The 26,202-nt window shown below is 41.7% G+C and overlaps 1 pseudogene; it reads right to left on the bottom strand.

Annotated features, from left to right (window-relative positions):
* Positions 1–1,006: 1,006 nt before the first annotated feature.
* Positions 1,007–18,561, bottom strand: LOC141002548 (uncharacterized; annotated as a pseudogene).
* Between the last annotated feature and the right edge of the window lie 7,641 nt (positions 18,562–26,202).

The following is a 26,202-nucleotide window of genomic DNA, read 5'->3' on the forward strand; positions in this document are numbered from 1 at the left end:
CACTGTTGAAACAGGGACACCAAGGTCTTTGGAGATGGCCTTATACCCTTTGGAGGTCTTGTGTTTGCCAATTATCGCACTTCTGATGTCCTCAGACAGCTCCTTTGTCTTCACCATTGTGACAAAGGAACAGGGGATAACAGGTGGCTTTTTAAAACAGGGAAGTCATCATTCATTGGCTAATTCATGTCACATGGGCACAGACAATTTATCATAGGTGATTTCTCATTTGTGAACACAATGTGTTTCCATACTGATTTACAGCAAAGGGTGCCAATACCAGTGACACAGCAAGCTTTAAGGTTTTCTATTTTTTCCTCCCATTGTTTATTGTTTTAAATTGTTGTTTATCATTTGCTCTTTTGTATCAAACACAAGTTCTCTATAGAAAAGAAATGTTTCACTTGATTCATTTTTTTCAGAAGATATTCCACATTATGTACTTAAACTTTATGGGTGCTAATAATGGTGAGCAGGACTGTATCACCCCCAAAAAGGGAAACTTCGCATAGTTTTTGACTGTGCAGCATCATTTCAGGGCAAGTCATTGAATACAGAACTTTTACAAGGACCAGATTTAACAAACACACTAATAGGAGTGTTAACAACATTCAGACATGACCACATTGCTTTAATGTCAGACATAGAGGCAATGTATCATCAAGTGAGAGTTCCACCAGAGGATCAAGACCTCCTGCGATTCCTCTGGTGGCCAAATGGAAACCTGAATGAGCCCTTGAAAGAATACAAAATGGTTGTGCACTTGTTTGGGGTGACATCCTCCCCCAGCTGTGCCAACTTTGCATTAAGGAAGACAGCTGAGGATGCTGAGGACAAAATGGCACCTGCTGCAGTTAAAGCAACTATGCGCAATTTTTATGTAGATGACTGCCTTTTGTGAGTGTCAGATGAAACCCCAGCAGTTGATGTGGTCAGAGACTTGACAGCACTGTGTGAGAGTGGAGGATTTCATCTTACAAAATGGATGAGTAATAGCAGGACTGTTCTAGCCTCCATTCCTGAATCAGAAAGAGCAAAAGAGGTTAAAGATTTGGACCTTGATCATGATGCATTACCTGACGAAAGAGTCCTTGGAGTGAACTGGTGTACAGAGTCAGATGTATTCAAGGTCAGAATTAATGCAAAGAATACACCACAAACTAGACGTGGCATCCTGTCATTTGTAAGTGCTGTATATGACCCGTTAGGGTTTTTGTCACCTGTCATCCTTCCAGCTAAAATGATCCTGCAAGGAGCTGTGTGGCAGGAAAGTCTCCTGGGATGAAGATATCCCTGCTGACCTGGCTCAAAAGTCACAAAAGTGGATTTTGGATCTTGCAAAACTTCACGGTTTCACATTGGACAGATGTCTAAAACCAGCTGGTTTTGGAAAAGTCACATGTGCACAAATGCACCACTTTGCGGACGCAAGTGAGAAAGGTTATGGAGTTGTCACCTACCTTCTCATTAAAAACAAAAAGGGTTCAGTTCACTGTTCATTTATCATCGAGAAGTCCAGAGTGTCTCCATTAAAACAAACAACAATTCCGAGACTGGAATTGACAGCTGCTGCTGTCGCTGTAAAAATGGAGAGGTTTATGACAAAAGAGCTGCAAATGCCACTGGAAGAATCCATGTTTTGGTCTGACAGTACCACTGTGTTGAGATATATTGCTAGTGAGAATGTTAGATTTAAACCCTTTGTAGCCAACAGTGTCGTTTATCAGAGACAACACTAAGCCAAGTCAGTGGATGTATGTGAACTCTGAGCTGAATCCAGCCGACCATGCATCCAGAGGCATGAATGCAGACACATTCATAAAGTGTCAGGACTGGACTGGTGGGCCAGATTTTTTTAAGAAAGATGAGAAACACTGGCCAGTTTCACCTGATATCAAAGAAATACAGAAAGATGATGTTAAAGTTAAATCTGCAGTGAGTGTGAATGCTACAAATGCATATGAGAATACACTTAACAAGCTCATTTGTCATTATTCAGAATGGCACAGATTAACAAGAGCAGTTTCCTGGATGATGAAGTTGAAACAACTGCTCCACAAACTGAGTGTACATCGCAAATTACTCACATTACAAGCAAGTGGGAGACTGAGTCATGAAAGGAAAACTGAGATTGTTGCAAACCAGATGCAAAAGTTCAAAACAACTATCAGTGGATCTTTGCTCACTACTGAAGATATTATACTGGGAGAGATTGAAAGATAGAAAGATACTTTCAAAGTGTGTAATATGCAGAAAGATATCAGCAAAACCTGGTGAACAGAGAATAGCAAATCTGCCACAAGATCGCCTGATACCAGACAATCCTCCGTTCACTAGTGTAGGAATAGACTATTTTGGACCCTTTGAGGTCAAGTGTGGGAGGAGTATGGTCAAGAGGTATGGGGTCTTGTTCACATGTCTCACAGTCAGAGCAATTCATATAGAAGTTGCTAATTCTCTCGAAACTGATTCCTGCATTAATGCCTTTAGACAATTTATAGCCAGGAGAGGCCAGGTGTCTATAATGAGGTCAGATAATGGCAAGAATCTGGTGGGTGCAGAGAAAGAAATGCGTGAAGCAATCAAAGGCTGGAATGAGTCCTTTCTGCTCATGCAGAAAGGAATCACTTGGATATTCAACCCACCAGCAGGTTCACATTTTGGAGGCATCTGGGAGAGGCAGATTCGTTCTGTGAGGAGAATTCTTAACTAGATACTGAAACAGCAACCTCTTGATGATGAACGTCTCCACACATTGTTCTGTGAAGTCGAGGCTATTGTAAATGGCAGACCTATAACAAGAGTGTCAAGTGATCCACATGACATTGAGGCTCTCACACCTAACCATTTACTTCTTCTGAAAAGACAACCAGTGCTGCCTCCTGGAGTGTTTCAGAAAGAGGACTTGTATGCCAGGAAGAGGTGGAAACAGGTACAATACCTGTCTGACATTTTCTGGAAACGCTGGACCAGGGTACCTGCCGCTTCTGCAGGAGAGGCAGAAGTGGACTGAAATCAGGAAAAATCTCAAGGAAGGAGATGTCGTTCTCATAGTGGACGACAGTGCACCAAGAAGTTCATGGGTGATGGGAAAAGTTGAAAAGGCAGTTTCTGATGCAAAAGGTCTTGTTAGACGTGCTTTTGTGAAAACTAAAACTAGTGTTTTGGAAAGACCAATAGATAAGTTATGTTTATTGCTTGAAATGTATAAATAAGTTCTTATTCCGTGTGTGATACACTTGTGTTTAAAGGTGCAGTTGTTAAGTCTTATAAAAGTAACTTTTTGTCATATTTGCTAAAACTGTCACTATGTAAAGACAGCATTACATGAAACTAGTAATCTGTAAAAAAAACAAAAAAAAAAACAGGCTCATTTAGCCCCACCTACTGCTCCTACTGCAATTTGCCAGAATCCACCACGACCAAACAAAAAGAACCAATCAGAGCCAGGATGGTGTCTGATGGAGTGTCTGACAGCTGTCAATCACTGCTCACGCACACACTGCAGACAGCCCCCTCCCCCTGCCTCCTCAGCTCATGCTAGCGCTCGGTCAAGCTCATATCTCCGAGAGCGGCTTCAGGAGCTTAGAGAAAGTAATGGCACAGCAACAACCATCAGCGAGGAAAAAACTACCGATACCTCCGCTACCAACAACAGCACACACGGCAAAGACGAGTAAAAAGAGGAAGCCAGAGCCGGAGCCACTACTCTGTAATGCATATGATGTTACTGTGATGTTGCAGTCGGGCTAACGTTAGCTTGTTTCCGATGCTAGGGCTAACGTTACTGGTTGGCGTTGTTTTATTAGAAAGTAGTAGAAAATATCTTTATGAAGTGACCTGGCAGTCTTATCGGTTTTGGTTTTGTCCTCATAATTATGTGGAACATTTCTGTGCTCTCAGATAAATGTTGTCATACGTGGTTTACTGGCCATTTAGCAATATTCATGACAGTTTCGGTTATAAAAAAAAACATCGAAGTAACTTACTGAAATCAGTGTGTGCCGGGTTTTTACTGAATACATACTGCTGTAGATTACTTTTCATGTCGACATGATTTATTTCTGCTCGTTTGTTGGCCAGGAATGTTGACTATTCACAACAGTAATGTCTAACGTCGCGGCCAGCCTCCTGGGGAGGGACTTTGGAGGCAGCCAGGGCAGGAGTGCAGCGGAGAGGGAGGGGGAGGGATCTGAAAGTCGTACTTGTTCAAATTCAATGCTAAGTCCTCTCTCACCTCAATGTTACCGACTGCACCTTTAAAGCATGTGATTTATGCTCCACACTAAACTTGAGTGATTGTTGAATTAAGATAATGTTAGATAGATGTGTACTTGAAGTACTGTTTATGTGAAGAAATTTATATTGGTTCATGTAAACAAAAAGAAACAAAAGTAAGTTCACTATATAGTCAGTGTTTCAGATTAAATGACGCTTTAATGTGTAGAAATGTAATTGTTATGCCCCAGCAGTAACAATTAGGGGCCGGAATGTAAGCGCCATTTATTATTGTTTAGTTATTTGCGCTGATTTATGTTGATGTTTTGTTGGAGGAATAAGTTTGAGTATGCTTTGAATTTTGAGCCATCTGTGTTGCCGTTGATGTCTCATGCATCTTTCGTAGAGAAAGCAGGAAGTTAAATAAACAAGAAGATGGCGGAGCAACACAGTCGTTTTACCATCTGTGTCGGCACCCAGCCAGCTCAACGAGTAAAGCAGTCTCACATCGTTTCTCAAGAGTGGTTAAAAGAGTAAGAAATGAAGAACGAAGAAAAGAACGTAAGATAGCCATTACAATTACCCTATTATCATATCATCATCATCATCATCACGTCATCATCATCATTATCACATATCATTATCAGCATCACATCATCATCATAATCATCAGTATCATTTATCATCATAATTATCAACATCATCATCACATCATCATCATCGGCTTCATCAGCAGCAGCAATACCATCTTCATCATTCTCATCATCTCCACCATCATCCTCATCTACCCCATCATCATCATCATCGTCATTACCACGACAACCAACACCACCATGTGCATCATCATCATCACATCATCATCAACAACAGCAGCAGCAACAGCATCATTATTCTTTGTTTTTTTCAATGGTTAATGACCTCGCTATAGCATTAGATACGTGTGTCTCGTGGTATCACTCTTTCATATTATACGTATGTCTCGTGGTAGCACCGCTACCTTCGTGGAACAATATCTTGTGTGTAGCCAAAGCCTCACCCTATCCCTAAGGCTCAGCCTTAGGGATAGGGTGAGGAGCTCAGACATCTGGAGGGAGCTCGGAGTAGAGCCGCTGCTCCTTCGTGTCGAGAGGAGCCAGTTGAGGTGGTTCGGGCATCTGATCAGGATGCCTCCTGGGCACCTCCCCTTGGAGGTTTTCCAGGCACGTCCAACTGGGAGGATTACATATCTCATCTGGCCTGGGAACGCCTCGGGATCCTCCCGGAGGAGCTGGAAAGTGTTGCTGGGGAGAAGGAGGTCTGGAGCTCCCTACTGAGCCTGCTGCCACCGCGACCCGACCCCTGATAAGCAGAAGAAGATGGAATGGAATGGAATAGTCAAAGTGCACATGAAGCCAACGGTGTTGTAACCCTTGCAGTTGTTCAAATCCTGCGTGTTTGCTCAAGTGACTATGTTTGGGTGACGTATTCATGCCCACCATTTTTTAATTCGCAAAATCACTATCATCATTTCTGAATTTGTGTCCACACGTGACTTTGTAGTCTTATGAACATGACTTCCCCCAAGTTACTGTTGTTTCGAGGTCATTAACCATAAGTCTCCAACAGGTCACTCATAAGATTACATGCATGTATCACTCGAACGTTGAGAGAGAGAGAGGGGGGAGACAAAGACAAAAGAGCTAACAGTCGAAGCGGTGGCAAAGCTAACACTTTAGCTCCAGAGTGAAGAGGCTCGAATCAGCTTATGATGAGCACAAAGAAAAACATGCAACAGTGTGTTTTACAGCGTAAAACTAACAGCATATAAAAAGGACTCTACGGTCCACAAACTCACAAACAATGTAGCTTACAAGCATACAATACATGCTAACTTATATTATCTGCCCAGACACTAATTAAGCCTCACTTGTAGTATATATATATATACATATATACACACACAGTAGGTGATATGAGGGGGGATGCCATCCCCCTTGTTAGCAAAATTACCAAAAAGCATCCCCCTTGTTAACCTGCCATCACTCTCCACCCCCTAGTAGCAGAAAGTGTGTTACAAATCACAAGCGGCCGCGATCAGCTCCGGCGCACAGTAGAGTCAAACCGTGCACGGCTGCTTTGCGTTCCGGCTGCCTGGTCGATTTTTGACGGAAGCCACAACAAGCTGCACAGAGCAGATCGCGCCGGCAGGAAGTTGTAATGTAATAGGCTTGTGAGCCTTAGAGGTACCTGCAGGTGAGTGACGTTATGAGAAAGTAAAACAAGAAGCGTGTCTAGGAATGCTACTCTGTGTTGTGGCTGTAAGTTGAGCAGACTAACAGTAAAGTTACATTCGCACATGAAGTCGGTTGTCAAGCCTCATCAATATAACAGAAGTCAGAGACACAGGAACAGCATAGAGCATCTGGTCAATTTTCAAAATAAAACTCCCTGTGCAGACTCCCAATTGTATGAAAACGAAAAATGAACAGATCAACAAAATCTGAGCAAGTCAACAAAATCGGGCAGGCAAAAGGCTCAGCTTCTGAAACGTTCCCGCTGGGTTCTCTATATACATTCATGGTATGATGCCGTGTGGTGGGTGGAACAAAACCTGTAGCAGACGCGACGTCATAGAGCAACGTCCGGTGGATTCCCAGCGCATCTCTTGTGTAGAGGAGGAGCACAGCAAGTTTGCTTGTTCTAAAACTAAAATGTTACTTTTTGTAAGTGTTTTTAGTGTGTCTGTTCAGAACATGGTGGCTTATGTTATATTGGTAATTGTCATTTTTGTGCTGGTTTATAGTTCAACCATTAGTGAGGTAGCTGTTACATTTCCTGACACCAGCTGTTTTATCCCCCATTGAAGCGCACTCTGCTGGAAAAACTATGTCATTACACCAATTTTAAATTACCCCAAGCATGTTTTTCTCCATTATAGTTTTTAAATATAAGGTTTTCATATCGATGCATATCGGACAATATATACACCGATACCGATATATCTGTGAGAGGCTAATATCGGCCGATACATAGGTTGGGCTCTACTATTTTGCCAAATGTTCATTTTGTGTCCTTCAAGGAATTTAGATGGTAAAAAATTCCAAGGGGTCATGTAGGTCATGTAACTTAAAATGACCCTGCTCGTAGTGAATTTTGAGAAACATGAGAAAACCCTGCCTGAATAAACTCAGTCCACTGCATACAATTTAAAGGTGTATTTACTCATTACTTTAATACAGTTATAAAAAGACAATTGTAGTAGGGAGAGAAGGAAGATAACTGGATAAAATGGAGTTGTAGAATTAGAAATGTCACAGTTATGGTTAAGACATCCTGCAACAATGTCCTTTGGGAGGTGTACATACGTGTGTCGGGGCAGGGTGGTGCTCCCATTGGGCCATCCCCCCTGTTAAAAATTAACAAATCACCTACTGTATATATGTATATATATATGTGTGTGTAGACCAAAGCTTAAATGCAGCCTGCTTGCACTAACTAAACCTGGTAAGCAAAGGAAAGTGCACCAACCCAGGAGGCTGTAGGCCTTGCAGAGTGACTTTCCTGCAAAGCCCCTTCCTCCAACTTCAACGGGAAAGCACCTCGCACGCCACCCCCGTCTGCAGCACTCCTCCACCAGCTCCGCGTATTTCTCACTCTTCCTCTCATTGGCTTTCTCCATCCTCTCCTCCCAGGGCACCGTTAGCTCCAACAAAATGACCTGCTTGGATGACTCTGAGAGCAGGACGATGTCTGGTCTAAGGCTGGTTTCCATGATGTTTTCAGGGAATCGAAGCTGTTTTCCCAGGTCCACCCTTAGCTGCCAGTCCTTCGCTGCTCCCAGGAGGCCTGTTTGGGCTTTCGGTTGGGAGGGTAGTTGTTCTCCAGCTCGCACGAATGAAATTTCATGCCTTGGTGGTTGCAAGCGCTTATTCTGGTCGGTGGCAGTGTTGATGGACTCGGCAACCGCCTTCAGCACCTGGTCATGGCGCCAGCGATAGCAACCATCTCCAAGTGCTTTAGGACAGCTGCTGAGGATGTGCTCCAGAGTTCCTCTTCCTTGGCACAAGGGACACGCTGGAGTATCGACCTTGCCCCAACAGAAGAGGTTCGACGGGCTGGGCAGGACATCATAGACAGACTGAATGAGGAATTTGATGTGGTAGGGTTCTGCCTTCCACAACTCAGGCCACGAGATCTTCCTATTCATGGCTTCTTCCCATCTGGTCCATGCGCCCTGTTGTCTCAATCCCACCGTCTGGCTTGCACACGGTTCCTCGACCCCAGCCCTCACTTCGCGTTGAACCAGGTCCCGCCTTTCCTTGCCCTCAAGTTTGTTGTAGTGGGTTGTCGGAATTGTTCCCAGACCTGCATGGCCAGTAGCCACAGATCCCACAAGCTCTTTGTGACGCAGCCATGATTCTGCCTGGTCCACGGCCTCCTGAGCTCTCCACTTTCTGCCAGTCCTCACCTCAATGCCCGCTTGAGATACTTTCAGGTCCTTGGATTCCCTGTATTGGAGCACCTCCCTTGCTCTGGTAACCATGAACTCCTCAGTAAGGCTGTTGATGGGGAGCGTCAGCTTGTTCTTGTTACCGTAGAGGACGATGCTGCTTAGGCTTCGAGGTAAGCCCAACCAACGTCGCAGGTGGTTGCTGACCCTCCTCTCGAGTCCTTCCACAGTCAAGATGGGAAATTCGTATACCAGCAATGGCCACAGTATTTTAGGCAGAATGCCATGCTGGTATAACCACGCCTTGAATTTCCCCGGAAGACCTGACTTGTCGACTGTTGTCAGCCAACTCTCCAGTTGTTCATTGGTTGCCCTGATGGAAGCGGCATCCTTTAGGGAGCAGTCAAAGTTTTTCCGAGGCTCTTCACGGGTTTCTCTGTGACTGATGGTATGCGGGTACCTCCTAGAGAGAAGTGGAACCGGTTGATCACCTTCCCTCTCTTCAGGACCAGAGACCTGGATTTTTCCGGCTTGAAGCGCATCCGAGCCCAGATGGTTAGTCTCTCCAAGCCCTGGAGGATCCATCTGCATTCAGGAACTGACACTGTTGTTACTGTCAGATCGTCCATGAATGCGCTGATGGGGGGCTGACGGATTCCGGACTTGGTTTTGGGGCCTCTGCATTCCGGCTCGGCTGACTTGACCAGCATGTTCATGGCCAGGGCGAAGAGTATCACTGAAATGGTGCATCCAGTGATGATCCCTTACATATACACACATATATATAAATATATATATATACATATATATATATATATATATATATATATATATATATATATATATATGTATATATATATACACAGTAAAATCTGAACAGTATTCGACTGTAAAAGAAAAAGGTAATACAGCGTTATGCTGTAAACTGCATTGCATTCAGGGAGAAAATAAACATGATTATTGAAGAGAATGCCATTATTTACAGGAGTTTACTGTAAACTTTACTGTAAACAACTGAGCATCTTGGGAAGGTAAAGGAAAGGGAAGGAAAAGAAACTTAAAAACTAACCGACGTAGAAAGATCTTTTATTTCTTTCTGCTGCACACACAGCCGCTCTACAACCTGCCAAGCCTTTGTTTCAGATGTCCAGAGCAAACATCACTGAATAATGTAAGTAACCACTTTTTTTCTGTGTAGAAATATGGAGAAAATTGCTAAGAAAATGTATAGAAAAGTGTGTTGCATTTTCTGCCACTGAAAACATTGGTGTAACAAAGCTATTGAAAAGCTTTGTATTTGCAGTACTAGGGTTAGCTAAAATTAGGCTAGCACATGTCATCATTTTGTCTTAGTTAACATTAGCCAGACACTAAAACAACACTGTTGCTTTTGCTGGAAGATAATTTGAGGTAATATTTCTAATGTAGTGCTTTGTGTTTTGCACATTGGCAACAAGAGCCATACATCTTTTCGAAGACCTGTCTAGAACTTTGCTCTAAATTGTCTGTGCCAAATTGTTGTTAGTTAGCATGAATGTTTTGATAAATCAGGTTACAGTTTTCAGCAAGTCAGGTTTCTTGGCCGCATGTTTTTTTCCTCCTTTCATTAAGCTTTATTTTTGACAAATGATTAATCACTAAAGGCTTAATTTTAATTTCTTTTTCCAAAATGTTTCATTGTGAACTCTGTAGTCAATTTGTGAACTCCAAATTTGCATTTGTGAGGCATATGAAAATTGCCTCACAAGAATGTCCAAAATTTGACCTTCAAATGTGCTTTTCCTGATTGCAACCGTATACTCTGAAAAATAAGTCCTTTTCAAAGAGATCACCCAGCTAAAAATCAAAGAGTATTTGATAAAAGTGGGGTTATAGGCCAATGCACTGTTACTGACTCACTGTCTTGTCATGTGGATTTTTGTGTCAGGTGGTGTCTACATTTTCATCCCATTTATGAAGAACTCACAAAAAATGTTCTGTGAGAAATATTTCAAGCTCTTCGACCTCAGATAGTGGAGCAGTTATGCAGGCAGAATGTTCGGATGAACAAGCAGTGGACATGGATATGCAAGAGTATGTCCTGGATTATGTTGATGGAGAGGATGAGTAAACAGATGTTTATCCTGAGCGTGCTGATGAATCCCTCTTCTTAAACAGTTTGGCTTTGTTTTACCTTAAACTGCAGGCAAAAGTGTTACTGTCATCCTCAGTAATCCAGACCATTATTGAGGATTTACAGGATGTGCATGACTTCAGCCAGTCTCATCTATTTCATAATGTTGGGAATGGATGGTAGGGCAGGTGTGGCTATTAGAAATTAATAATTATTGAAAATAATTATTAAAACTAAATAAATAAAAATTAATAAAATTAATTTTCAAATCGTTAAAACAGGGCACCACCCTGAAATCAGGGATCAATAACCAGACCAAAATTAGTCTCAAAGAAGGGTTCACTTTAAATGTAAATATTTGTAAAATATTTATAATTAAAAGGAACAGGGAAGGAAATGAATCCTAGCACTGACCATCACAACCAGTAAATGCCACAAAACATATGCACAAAATAATCACAGAAAACTGCTATGTACAATATAATAGACTTTATTATTGTTAGCAACTTGATTAAATCAATGATACCTTCAATAAACAAAAATCAATTACTCAACCAAAGTAGCTAAACTATGAAACTAAACTAAGATGAACTCAAGCAGAAATAACAAACAAGCGTGTGTGTGTGTGTGTGTGTGAGTGTGTGTGTGTGTCGGAGAGACAAAGAAAGAGGAGCCAAGATGGCGGTTGTAGTCAAAGAAACAAGCTGGCCGAGGGCCAAAATGGCGGTCACGCTCCCTTGGAGGGTGACGTCACGGAGTGTTCCGTTGATAGGACTACAAAAATGGCCGAAACCGGAATTGGGAACGCTCGTTCATTCGACTACAAAAATGGCCGAAACGTGACTTGGAGAAGTCACGCGTGGATACGAATTCAAAAAGGACAATAGATTTTGCTGAATCATATGTCTAGAATTCCAAAAATGGTGGACGTGAATACGTCACCTAAAGCTAGTCAAATGAACGAACGCGCGAGATTTGAACAACGGCAATGGTTACACCGCCGTTGGCCTCATGTGCACTTTGATTGCACACGAGATGAATTTGTAGGGAAAGTGACCTATTGTTCCACAAAAGGTGGATGTGCTACCACGGGGCGTCCGTCTCTGAAATCACAAAAGGGAGATATCACGAGACACACGTATTTTATGTCATAGCGAGGTCATCAACCATAAGTCTCCAACAGGTCGCTCATAAGATTACGTGTGTGCACGCGTAACGCCTAATGTGTGTGTACATGTACATGTGGGTTAGTTAAAGAGAGAGAGAGAGAGAGAGAAAGAGCAAGACAAAGACAAAGGGCTAATGCCCTTAGCGGCGGCTAAGCTAACACTCGCTCCACGGCGTGGAGGGCTCAAATCAGCTCGTAATGAGCGAAAAGGGAAAGCAAACAACGTGTTTTATAACGTAAAATAGGGTGACCATATTTTGATTCCCAAAAACCAGAACACTCGGCCCAGCAACGAGATATGATACTCAAAATTTACTCAAAGATGCCTTAAAATTAACATACATTTAAACTTTAAATGTATGTTGTATGAATGTATGTATGAGTGTAGTTACTACACTCACCTCGCACACTTTTTTTTATGTTTTTCGGTGTCCATGTGGGCTTTGAGGTCCCTGGCACCCCCATTGGACACGGAAACATAAGTACCGGGTTTGCACACGGTGCACGAAGCCTCCCACTTGTCCCGACCGGAACGGCAAGTGGGGAATTTCTTTTGTAGCTCATCGTTAAATGTGCATTTACGCTTCGGCATGATGATGCAGGCAAGAGTGCTATGGCTGTCTGCTCTAGTGATGTGCGAGTCATGAACGAATCGTTCAAAACTCGAGATTCTTTTTACTGACTTGGGAGTTACGAGTCATTGTCTCCATTAACTCGTTCACTGACTCACTGCTGCTACCGCCAGCTAACTGCAAAGAGGAGACATGCCACACAACTGTTATTCTAACTGCAATTGCGTAAATGTATCAAGCTAGCTCACAGCTCACTCGCTCTCCCTCCCAGCTTGTAAAGCCCCTCCCTTACCCGTGAAACTCGTTGCTCCGCACCGTTCAGGACTTGGTAGCTGCAACTCGTAGCTCACAGCTAACTCGCTCTCCCTCCCAGCTTGTAGAGCCCCTCCCTTACCTGAGAAACTCGCATTCCGTGGCGCACACTCTGGGTGACTGACTCAAGTGACTCAAGTGACTCGAAAACCCGATTCACTTTAGTGAGTGACTCATACAAACTCGAGTCAGTAAAAGGAATCGAGTATACCATCACTAGTCTGCTCGCTCATTGTGAGTGTAAATGTAGCAGCCTCTCAGGGATTACGCCACATGCAGCGTCAATTTAATGGCCCAATGAAAAACAATGAAAACCAGGACATTTCACCACTTTATAAAAAACTCCCAGGACAGCCAGGACAGGACGTGAAAACAGGACATGTCCTGGCAAAACAGGACATTTGGTCACCCTAACGTAAAACAAACAGCAATAAAAGAGGGACACGGCGGTCCACAAAACTCACAAAGAACAAACAATGTAGCTCACAAGCATACGATACACGCTAACTTATAGTATCTGCCCAGACACTAAATAAGCCTCACTTGTAGTCGTGTCTTCCTTAATCCAGCTCGCTTCCTCGGTGTGGATTAAAGGCGGATGCAGTGTTCTGCGTTGGCTGTTAAGACAGCTTAGTCGACGGGCAATAAGAAAACAGACAAAAGCGGGCGTTTTCTGAGGAAAAATTAAATTATCCTCCTTCTGCAGGCAGGTAAAGAGAGGCTGGTTGCGCAGCATCTTTTCAGGATCTGGAGTGTGTTTGGTGAACATGGCGCAGTTTTGGCTCGTCCGGCGAGATGAAAGACTGCGGCCTAGGCGGGAAAAATATCCAGACACCTGTAGATAGGCTCCCTTGTGAGTAATAGTTGCATAGGCGAAAGCTGATGCTTCCAGCACATAACTCTGGGACTGCAATGAAAATGATCTACCGCTGTATTTATCTCCTCTGGTGCAGCGGAAACTGATGCGTTCAGGTGCGCTCACAGACAATAGGAGATGGGGGTTTCCAACCTGGGGGCTGTGACAAGCAGGCGCCACCTACTGGACATTAGGGTTGTTGCACTTTCCTTTGTTTATAAGGTTTTGTTAATGCAAGGAGGAGGCCGCATTAAAGCATTGAGCTGCACGCGGGCCGATCCGACGTCAGAACCATGTGGACGGTCCCAACATTAAGCTTGGAGAGAAGTTGGTAGCTCTTGATATATCGGAGGGTGATATAAATAATATTGTGGAGGTACTTAAATCAGAGGATCTTTTCCGGGTTAGCAACACTGGTACATTTAAGAACTGACAAGAGACGAAAATCAGTTTTTAAAAGTCAGTTCAAATACATTGAACCAGTTCCAATATGTCTCGGACAGGATGAGTCAGGAAAGGAATGCTTTGCAGAGACAACTGAAGAAAAAGTCACTTTTTCAGTGTGAATCAGTCATGCAGCATACCCATAAGCAGCAGGTGTTTTCCCCAACTCGACCAACAGACACACTGTAAAATATATGGGATCATAGCAGTGTTAAAGAAAATGCATTGTTTCAATCTGAGCCAAAGACCTTAGGCCTAATTTTGTATCAGGATGCCTTTGAAGTCGTTAATCCACTTGGATCAAGCAAGAGGAAGCATAACGTTCTTGCTGTATACTTTTCACTGGTAGATATGGAACCACACAGTAGGTCAAGCGTGGATCAAATGCAACTGAGTCTATTATGTCGAGAGCAGGATTATAAATACCTTGTCCCTGACAAAGATCTGAAAGAGCTAGAGGATTGTGGTTTGGTCATGTCTGATGGACAGGTGTACAGAGGCACCCTGTGTGCCATCACTGGAGACAACTCACACAGTATTGGTGGTTTCATTGAGAACTTTAGCAAAAGTACTCACTTAAGTAGATTCTGTGATATTGACCATGAAACATTCACCTCCCCTACCTTGGCGAAAGCATCGATTAGGACAGTCTAATCCTACAATGGCCATGTGCAGCAGTTGGTTACAGCAGACTTGAAGTCATCTCCAGGCAATATTCAATGACCTTTCCTTTTTCCATGTATGCCCTACCTCCTTGTTTAGGTCATGATCTGTTTGAAGGTGCTGTATCTTGTGATCTGGCCCTGTCTATCAGCCAACTTATCACATAGCAAAAAGAGTTCAGTTAGGTAGAGTTCAACAGTCATATGAATCATTTTCGTTACCTTGGCAGCGATGGTAACAACAAACCAAGTGATGTGAATCCTGGAAGTGAGGAACCAAATGGACATGCTGTGCAGAGCTGGTGTCTACTGAGACTTCTGCCAGTCTTGATGGAGGACAAGATACACAAGCCAATGGATAATGATGTCTGGCAACTGGTGCTGCATTTCAGACAAATAGTTGAGTTGATTTGTGCTCCAAAGATAACGACTGGTCAAGTAGCATACTTGAAAGTTTTGATAGAAGAATACTTACAAAGCAGAAAGGAACACTTCTCAGATCAACCACTGAAACCAAAACGCCATTATTTGTCTCATTATCCAGATCTAATCATTCGCTTTGGGCCTCTTATACTCTAAGAGGATTCTACAATTTGAGAGTAAGCATACGTATTTGTGTGCTCACAAACTGCACAACTTCAAGAACCTCTGTTCCACTCTTGCTGAAAGGCATCAGCTTCTGCAATCTTACCTTAGCGCTGGTAATATCCTCCCACCACAGGGCTCTAGACTAACTTTTTCCCAGGTAGCACTGGTGCTACCTAGCTTTTCATTTGGTAGCACAAAAATAAATTAGGTAGCACACCTTATTTTTCTTTGTTGTGTGACATTAATAAAACGTATCATGCCGGTGATAGTTTTTATTTCTATACCATAGTTTTGCCTTGATATGACGTAAGGATTGACAATGACCCAAGCTTGACATTTGTAAAATGTTTTAATCACAACTGATTAAACATGAACAGCTGATTACTGCATGAGCAGTAGACAAAAGGTCTTCTTATAAAGAAAAATAAAATCAAAGGACAAAATAATATTTTACATTACATCATGTAAAGACATAAGACTAACTTATTTAACAGGTGCAACATGACATGATGCTACCAAAGAAGACATGGGACAGTCTGAGGACTTTACTCCATGTACTCTGGCCAACTCTTAAAGTTAGGCCTCCTGCTCCTCTTTCCCTGGGAGAACCAGACCTTAACATCCTGCTCAGCATCATAGTCCTCCAGTTTTGGACCCTCAACACTAATTCGGATTAAGTCCTCAACAGTATCAGTATGCAGGCTTGACCTAGCATCAGACTTGATTCTGTTTACTGATGAGAAGCCCCTTTCACAGATCGCTGAAGATATTGGGAGCACCAGCATGATCTTGACCAGGTGTAGGATATTCTGCAAAGGGCCAAGTAGAGTGATGAAACCAACTGATCAAATAAAAATCAAAGTGACAAAATAAATCTGATCATGTCGTGATTAAGTCGTTCATGTCGAATTAAGGGTTCAGCTTCGGGACAAAAAAAAATATTTCTTTCTATTTGAGGCAAAAGTCATGAACAAAAACGTGTTGAAAATGCGCTGAAATTACAAAGTAAACGAAACAATTGTAAGATAATCCACAAGACAAATCACAAGTTTTAAATCAGTCATCACTTTGGACTGATTGACTGACTTACCGGTAGAAGAGGAATCGGCGCATTGTCTACCTTTGGAGTTGGCGGAGTTGTTCAGAAGTGACACCGAGGAAGAAGATTTCGTTGGCTTTAGTGATTATGAGTGACACTGATTGTTTGGTTGTAGCATGTTATATATGCTATATTTAGTCGAATGACTCTACCGTAATATGTTACGTTAACATAGCCTACCAGGCACGTTCTCAGTTCGTTGTTTATGCGTCATATAACGCAGGCTACACTTATTCAGCCTGTTGTTCTCTATTCTATTTTTATTTTAAATTGCCTTTCGTGACATGCGCATGCTGTTATTACTATTCTGTGGAAGCGCATCGTTCGTTTTTCCCGGCAGAAATGTACGTTGTTTAAAGCCCCCAACAGTGCGCTGATGGTCATGAAAATAGAGCCCGAAATGTCTATCCTTGGTGTTGGATATTATCAAATAAATTTCCCCAAAAAATTTGATGCGACTTATACTCCAGTGCGACTTAGCCTATACATGTTTTTTTTTCGTTCTTTATTATGCATTTTTGGCTGGTGCAAATACGGTATATATTATATTTATTATCAACCACACGTCCGCACGGTCACGGCTGAGGAGGGTAGTGAAAGGGGGGTCCTCTCCAAGTCGCACCGGTGCAACCTGTTTGAAAATTAACTCGCACATTTTGAAATTAGGTCGCATGTGCGACCTATTAGGTCGCACTCTAGAGCCCTGTCCCACCATGTGTTGCCATTGAAAGAGGCACAGATTTTTTTGTACAGGACTAGAGGGATAATATAAAAGAATCAGTTGCCCCTTTTAGTATTCAGCCAAGCAGCACTATTGCAGCACATAAAGTCAATGTAAAAGGCACACTGTATAAAAAGAACATGTGTGTTACCCTGGAAAAGAATGATGAAGGACTCGTCTTTGGCAGGATTAAGTTAATTTTTAATTCACAATACTACTGCTGTCTACTTTGTCACAGAAAATGCCTATTTGTCCATCTTGTAGATCAAGGGGTATATTGTCTCACAGAACGCACATTCTATGTCTGTAGTGATCATGAAAGTCTGTCAGACTACTATCCTCTGCCAGACTTTGATAAGCTTGGCTTGTCAGTGATCTCAGTCCACCACTCTTTTCTATTTTTATAGGATGCTGGACCCTATTGATCTTATTAGGGAAGGCATCCTCTCTACACTTCCCAGTATCCCTGCAGAGTCACTAGCTCATATGGTGGAGAAGCTGATTCAGCAAGGAGTAGAGACAGAGGAAGACCTGCAGTATGTGAGAGAGCAAGACACTGAATAGTTTTTAAGGCCAATCAGTGCAGAAAACTTATGGATGCCTGCAAACATAAAGGTAATTAAGGTTTCAGATGCTAGTCGTGTTTTTTTATTTATTTCCAAAATGATTTCTACATAACAAAGAAGAAAATGTATAAATACAAAAACAGATGAGTAGAAGAGCACATATGATGGGGAAAAAAAATACACTAAGATGTAATAAGAAAACAGAATCATATGGAGAGAAAAAAATGCGCTAAGCATTAAAGCATTAAATATGATGGGACATACAATTTCAGAGTGTGAAAAATATAATTATGTAAGAGAACATGTGAAGAGTTGGGCATATGACAGCACACCTTAATGGAGGCATATATTTTCCTCAGAAATATAAGCACATACTAAACTTCAAAGATTGAGGCTGAAATTAGCATAGCCACGTGCAGATTTACTTGATATCAATGTGATTGAATCCTAAAACAGACCCACACCTGCGAATACCCACGAACATGTGGCAAATAGGAAGATAAGAAGAGGAAATAGGATGCTAATATTTCTGTAGTTTAAAGTGAAAGAGCATAATGTATTCTCAATACAAAAATGATAGTGAGATGAGTTACCAGATATTGATACACTAAAATGTAATATTTTCCACATTCCAGAGCCTGTTACTGACCCACCAGGGCAGTCTACCACAATCATCACACTGGACAAAAGCTCTTCATTTTCAAGCAGTTCCATGTCGTCTCCTCCAACCTCAGCCTTGCCTGCAAGGGCAAACTGGCCTGACACTTTCAGAGTAAACTGGGACAAAATGCCCAACAGGCTATGCACAGCCATCCATAATGGAAAAATCCAATCCAATCCAATCCACTTTATTTATATAGCACGATTTTAACAAACACAAGGTTTTCCAAAGAGAAATGAGACAGTGAGGAGGCCTGTCTAATGTGCAGCGGCAGTCCATTCCAAAGTTTTGGAGCTACAATGGCAAATGCTCGCTCCCCTCTGAGCTTAAGCCTAGCTTTAGGCACTGTCAAGAGCAGCTGGTCAGCTGGCTTGAGAGAGCGGCTGGGAGAAAAAGGCCTTCACCTGCAGACCGGCGACAGATGATCCACCTTCTTGTTGATGACATGCAGAAAATTGAAGTCAATCCAACCAGATCCCAGTGTCTCATCATTGCCAGGAACATAGCTCGACAGTATCCCTAGTCATTTATGGATACTTTGGCTGACGGAACAACAACTGTAGGGCCAGGTTACAAATCTCTTCTGTGTCAAATAAAGACACACATGGAACATGTGAACAGACACAATACCCTTGCTCGTTGCAGAGCATCCAAGGGTGCAAATGGGGCTAAACCAACGAAGACCTGCAGACATTTATGGCTGCACACAATGGCAACCTGAGCTTCCACCCGAGGAGACAGAAGAATCTCTTGAAATTAAGAGACAATGGCGGATGGAACTCTTTTCACGTAAAGGGTCCTCAAGAATGGAAAGAGCAGAAGTCTTAAAGCTAATGGAAGCAATGTATTACTTGCAACGCAAGATTGATAAATGCTAATCCAGCACCAGCTTTGGAGGAGGTGAAGCAGCAGTGGCCATATTTGTTTTTTCCACGGAGCACGTGCACTCATTTTGAACATTTTACACTGTTGAAAGTTATAATACAGTATAGTCTTATAGTAAAACTGTTGTATTGTCTTATTTTTTTCAGGTCCAATGAGGCAGACACAGACCCAGCCATGATTGATCAGCATTGAGAAAGAAGTCCTGTGTGAAGGAACGTGCTTTGTTCTTGGACTCGCGGTAGTCTTTGCCTCTTATTACATCTTTAATCTCCCGTATCAGCATGAGGCAGAATGCACACTGGAATTCATTCAGAGGTAAGAGCTTCCGTACACGGTGGTAAAACTTCTATTAAGTTCATTGGACCTTGTAATATCTTAAAGCTGTACTCCAAATACTTTTTAAGTTACAATACTTTGTAACATTTTAGTAATTCATTCATTGATTCAATATGTGTATTCTGAGCCTTGACAATCACTTACTTTTCACTGGATTGGGTTGAATTTGTCCTGAACATACAATAGACCCTGAGGATACAAGGCAACATGTGTTTATTTAGTTGTTACAATCATTAATTTAGTAACAATAAATCATTTTTTACTCAAATGAAGAATCCTCCACTTTCAAAAATTCATATTTCCACGAGGTTTGTGGCAACCAAATTTGGGTTCTGTGTAGTATTAGTCTAGTATACTACTATCACATCTACAAGTTATTTGGTCCTGCATAAAAAAAAACAGGTTCCATAGGTCTTGCTAAATATAGCTTCAAAACATATTTTGACTCAACCATAATTTCGCTATCACATCAAACTGCTTAATGATGAAATAAATTGTCTCTTACGCAAACCTGTTATTAACAGGATTATCCCAGATTTGCCTTATTGTTTTCTAATAGTACTAATTAATGATGTCAGAAATAAGTTCAGAAAAGTTCAAATTTGTGAAATGATGTATGTGTATTAAGCCAAGAAACAGGATGACATCATCTTGTATGCAACAACTGAAGCCATGACACACTATAACTTGTTAGCAGTAGTAGCAGTAGTATAGTGGTATCACAGTATCATTCACGTACTGTACATTTATTTCTAGTAATACACTGTAAAAAGGTTATTTCTTTGTGATGGGACTTTTTATAGTGCTGTTTTATTTTTCTAAGGCATTATGGGTGGGCATTATTCACCATGTCTGAGACATTCATACCTGGATTATGGGAAGCTGCCAATATGGGCCCCTGGAAGTAACACCTGGAAAAGAGTGGATCCAGAGAGACTCCAAGTGCCTCAAAGGTTTAGTGGACATCGTCCTCAATAAGCATTGGCAGAACGACGTACATAAATATCTGCGCTTCAAGTAAAGTGTGACATTATATATGCAGACACAGAGGCATTCCAGAATCATATTCTGATGTATGCCAGCAAAAGCTACGCTTTCAGTCTCCAAGTTTATGAAGCAAAAGAGATGTAAATTTTACACTTACAGTATTGTCACACACAATTTTCTACAATCAATGTTTTGTATGTAAGTGATTATTTTCATCTGCACCAAGGTTGCCAGCTGTTGTAATGAATAACTGATATTGAATAGATTAAATTTGTTTAGTTACAGTTTCAAAAGGTTGTACAAGAATAACGCCAGAGCGACCCCAGAGTGCTCGGTGTGGTGCCCCCCATACCTGCATCAGCCATATCAGTGTTGCAGACACAAGTCAGGAGAGGTCTAGGTAAGTGATACACATTTGTTTGCCTAAGTAGCATATTAACATACCCTGTAACTCCTACTATTGGTTAAATAGCATTATTTTCACATGTATAACTGTATGAAAATATGAAATAGTAAATTAACTTTATGTGTAATGGCAATGTCTTCAACAGAACCAGTTTTCCAAGCAGCTGCTGCTCTAGATACGGCTCCTGGAGCAGATGAGGAACAGCAGCAGGAGCAGTGAGTCATGGGTGTCATTACCACCCGGGCAGGCCTGAAGTAACAATATTATATGCTAAACACTAAAAGCTGCATATTATCCTTTTGTTGTCCAGATTTGTCCCAAATGTTTTTGGCAAATAAAATATATTTATGTTAGAAATGTCATTCTTCTAGGTCTTGTTTTTCAAACTAGTAAATTACAGCCTACATAACCTGAAGTGATAATGAAAATAAATCCATAACATGTACTGCAGTGCCCTGTTCTGAGGCTCATTAGTATTCCAACTTCACCACTGTTTTATGTTGCTTTATAATCCACACATTTTATTTATCAGTATTTGACACTGAGTTAAAGCAGCATTTTCCTTGTTGTAGATATTTATAATTTGTATATATGCAAAAATAATTTGTATATCATTGCAATAAATACAACTTGTTAATGTGATGAATATCATTTATTTGGTAAACAATTAGTATAACAACAACAAACAACAAGTATAATTAATAAAATATAAAAAATGGACTTGTACCACAAGTACAGCATGGTACCCCTGGCACTCCAGCAAAAGATGGGGCACCATGTCTGCGCTGCCTGTGCTCCTCCAATGTCATCCCCTGAAGAAGTCTCTCAAAGAATAAAATACAGTATAAACACAGATAAGGCTTTATAACTTATCAAATTCATAATATTATGCTGGACATATGGTAATGGCAGTGCAGAATATGATTGTAGGCTGTCTAGCATTTCCTAAACATGTTTACATCTATAACATGATTTTGAAAATATCAAAATTCATTGCATGATACTGTTCCAGGATAGAATTTATATAATCATTCATTAATGTGCTGTGTTTTCAATGACTCACATTACACTGTCATAATACATCATATTATACAGACTACAGTAATGTAAAGCACAGAGCTGATATGTAGGTAACACTTTGTGTATTGTTAATATCTAATATATCATGTTATTATAAATAATGTTACAAACCTCAGTCGCTTCCTGTCGGTCTCCCGAACCCCCGGAAAGCAGCAGGCCCTGATAACATCCCAGGCTGTGGACTGAGGGTCTGCTCAGCGGAGCTGGCTGAGGTGCTAACAGATATTTATAATCTGTCCCTCTCACAATCTTCTGTGCCCACCTGCTTCAAGACCACCACTATTGTGCCCCTCCCTAAGAAAAACAACATAACCTGCTTAAATGACTACCGTCCCATCGCACTCAATTCAATCGTGATGAAGTGTTTTGAGAGGATAATCATGGCCCACATTAGAAAGACCATCCCGGACATGCTGGACCCCCTACAGTTTGCGTACCATCGGAACCGGTCCACTGACGATGCAGTAAACACCGCCATCCACACAGCTCTCACACATCTGGAGAACTGGCTGAGAAGCTCCTCATCCTCGGACTGATACCTTCCCTGTGCAGCTGGGTTCTGGATTTCCTCACAGACAGACCCCAGACAGTCAGAGTTGGTACCCGGACATCAGGCACGAGGACGGTGAGCACAGGGACCCCCCAGGGCTGTGTGCTGAGTCCTCTTCTGTACACCCTCTTCACCTACGACTGTGCCTCCACCCAGCGCAACACCACCATCATCAAGTTTGCGGATGACACAACAGTCATCGGACTGATCACTGGTGGGGTGGAGACAGACTACAGGGAGGAGGTGGCTCAGCTGGTGTCCTGGTGCCACACAAATAATCTCTCCTTAAACGCAAAGAAGACAAAGGAGATGATTATTGACCCGAGGAAGAGGAGAGACCAGCACAGTCCACTTCACATCGGTGAGACTCAGAGGCTGTACTTCTTATAAAGCTGAGGAAATTTGGACTGTCTACCAAAATCCTCAGCAACTTCTACAGATGTACAGTGGAGAGCATCCTGACCAACTCGATCACAGTATGGCTTGGGAACTGCACAGTACAGGAAAGGAAGGCTCTCCAACGTGTGATTAAAACTGCACAATACATCTGTGGAGCAGCCTTCCCATCACTTCAGGATATTTACAACACCCGGGTCACAAAGAGGGCACACAACATCACCAAGGACAATACACACCCCCAGCACACACTGTTCACACTGCTACCATCTGGCAGACGCTACAGGAGCGTGAAAGCCAGAACAACAAGACTTAAAAACAGTTTTTATCCACAGGCCATCAGGCTGCTGAATGACTCTGTAACACACTCATGACAACTCTGTATACACAACTCTGCAACACTGGGAACTACATTTGCACTATATTCAATACTGTGAACTGTATTCACCTGTGAACTACATTTGCACTATGTACATATCCAATGCATATATTATGTACATATCCAATAATAATACTCATGTCCAATGTATACATTCAATATTCTTATATTTCAATGTCTTTCTTTATAGTTTAGTTTTTTATCTATTTTTTTCTTTTAAGTTTATTTTTGTGTGAAGGGAAACTAGCAACTTAAGAATTTCATTGCCCGGTGCAAACTATGTTTCCACTGTGTATATGACAATAAACATCTTGAATCTTGAATCTTGAATCTTTTTTTCCAGCCTCTCCTCCTCTTCCCTGGCTGTCGCTATGCCGGTATTCCTTGTTACTTGCCTGGCCCTACCTCCAGCCGCACCTCGTCCACTTCCTCTCCCTATTTCTCTACCTCTAACCTCCGGTGCTTAACTTTGCAAACGGATAATAAAAAATTCTGTCAACACTGTCTCGCTATCAATAACACCTTACATTAGAATAAAATAACGTTCATTTTTTTTTAGCATTAGTGCAAAGTGCACCGACCCTAATGTCCAGTGTCCACTGATGTCCCATCTCCCATTGTCTAAAAGCGCACCTGAACACATCCACAGTTCTGCACCGGTTACATGGAGAAGATAAATTAGAGCTGCACACCCGTTTCAAAGTGGTCCCATCATAACATGTTGCTGGAAGCGTCAGCTTTCCTCTTCGCAGCTGTTACTAAAAGGGAGCAAACAAACGTTTGGATTTTACCTACCTAGGCCACAGTCTTTCATCTCGCTGGATGAGCCAAAACTGCCCTGTGTTTACCAAACATGTTCTGGATCCAGAGAAAAGCTGCGTAGCCCAGTCTGTCATCCCTGCAGAAGGAGGTTTCCCCTCAGAAAACGCCTGCTTTGACCTGTTTTCTTTGGCCATGTCGACTCGGCTGTTTGAACAGCCACTGCAGGATGCTGCAATGCCTTTAATCCACACCGAGGAGGTTGGATAAAAAAAATACATGCACTACAGTTGAGGCTTAATTAGTGTCTGGGCAGATACTAGAAATTAGCTTGTATTTCATGCTTTGTAGCTACCTTGTTTGTGAGTTTGTGGATCGCCGATTCCTTATATTGCTGTGAGTTTTACACTGTAAAACACTGTTCGTTGCTTGTTTTTCTTTTCGCTCATCACAAGCTGATTTGAGCCTCGTGAGCGTACAAAAAAGCCTGTTCCTGTCAAGGAACAACCAAAGGTTATTCAAGCCTGAGTTTGTTCACTGGCCACTGAGTGATAGGAAGGCAAGTATTGTGTCTCCACAGCTGTTTCTCCCTCTTTGCCATGTTCTGAGTGCTAGCTCTCTGTCTCTCTCTTCCTACTAACCCACACGTACAGGTACACAGATATTTTCGGAGTGACACATACACATAATCTTATGAGCGACTTGCTGGAGACTTAGAGTCAATGACCTTGCTATAACATTAGATACGTGTGTCCCGAGGTATTACCGCCATAACATTAGATACGGTTGTCCCGAGGTAGCATCACCACCTTTTTGGAACAGTGTCTTGTGTGTATTCATGTGAGAAAACGGTGTTCTGTCATGGTTTGTTGAAGCCTTGCACAGGCTTTCACACTCCGTGATGTCATCTTCCAAAAGATCACGTTGGCCATCTAGCTCTCCGCCCATCTTGGCTCTCTTTCTCCACGACCGCCATCTTGGCTCTCTTTCCTTGTCTCTCTGACACACACACACACACCGTATGCTTGTTTGTTATTTGTTGCTTGAGTTTGTCTGAGTGTTTTAGTTTCATAGTTTAGCTGCTGTAGTTGAATTATTGATTCTTATTTTATTGAATATTATTGATTTGATCAATTTGCTATCATTAATCAATTCTATTATATTTGTACAGAGCATTTTTTTGTGATTATTTTGTGTATATGTTTTGTTGTAATTGCTGGTTGTGATGGTAGTGCTCGGATTCATTTCCTTCACTGAGACTATTTTTGGTCTGGTTATTGGTCCCTGATTCTAGGATGGTGCCCCGTTTTAATGATTTAATCATTCATTTAGATTTATTTGAATTAATTTAATTTAAATAATTACTATCAATAATCAATATTTTCTAATAACCACACCTGCCCTACCATCAATTCCAACACATATTACACACTGTATCTTTAAGGAAAATGAAACTTAAGAAAAGTAAGATCTATTAAAAATGTCCACCAGGGAGCAGCAACTGAACAGGGATCAGGGATATATATATGTATATATATATATATATATATGTATATATATATATATATATATGTATATATATATATATATATATATATATATATATATATATATATATATATATACATATATATATATATATATATATATATATATATATATATATATATGTAGTCCTTCTGTCCATTCTCAGACAAGTGTACAATCACCTCTGTAACAGGCCTGAGGTATGTTTTGGCAGTCCCTCCTGTTCTCTGGTATGTTTGTTATCACCACTAGGTATTGCTTTGACTATAAGCCCAACAGGCCACTCATTACGCTTCACTTGGCTGTCCTTACGCAAGATGACGTCACCTTCTTCTTGCAACATACACATAGAATTGCTGACAGGTATTATGAATGTACCCCAGGACAATTCTACTATCAGTGTAGACAGGGGCGTGTCTAGAATTTTTTTCTTGGGGGGGCAAGCTAGGGGCACAGACTGTGGAAGGGTGGCACACTGAAATGACTTT

The sequence above is a fragment of the Pagrus major genome, chromosome 9 (assembly GCF_040436345.1).
Source record: "Pagrus major chromosome 9, Pma_NU_1.0".
NCBI lineage: Eukaryota > Metazoa > Chordata > Actinopteri > Spariformes > Sparidae > Pagrus > Pagrus major.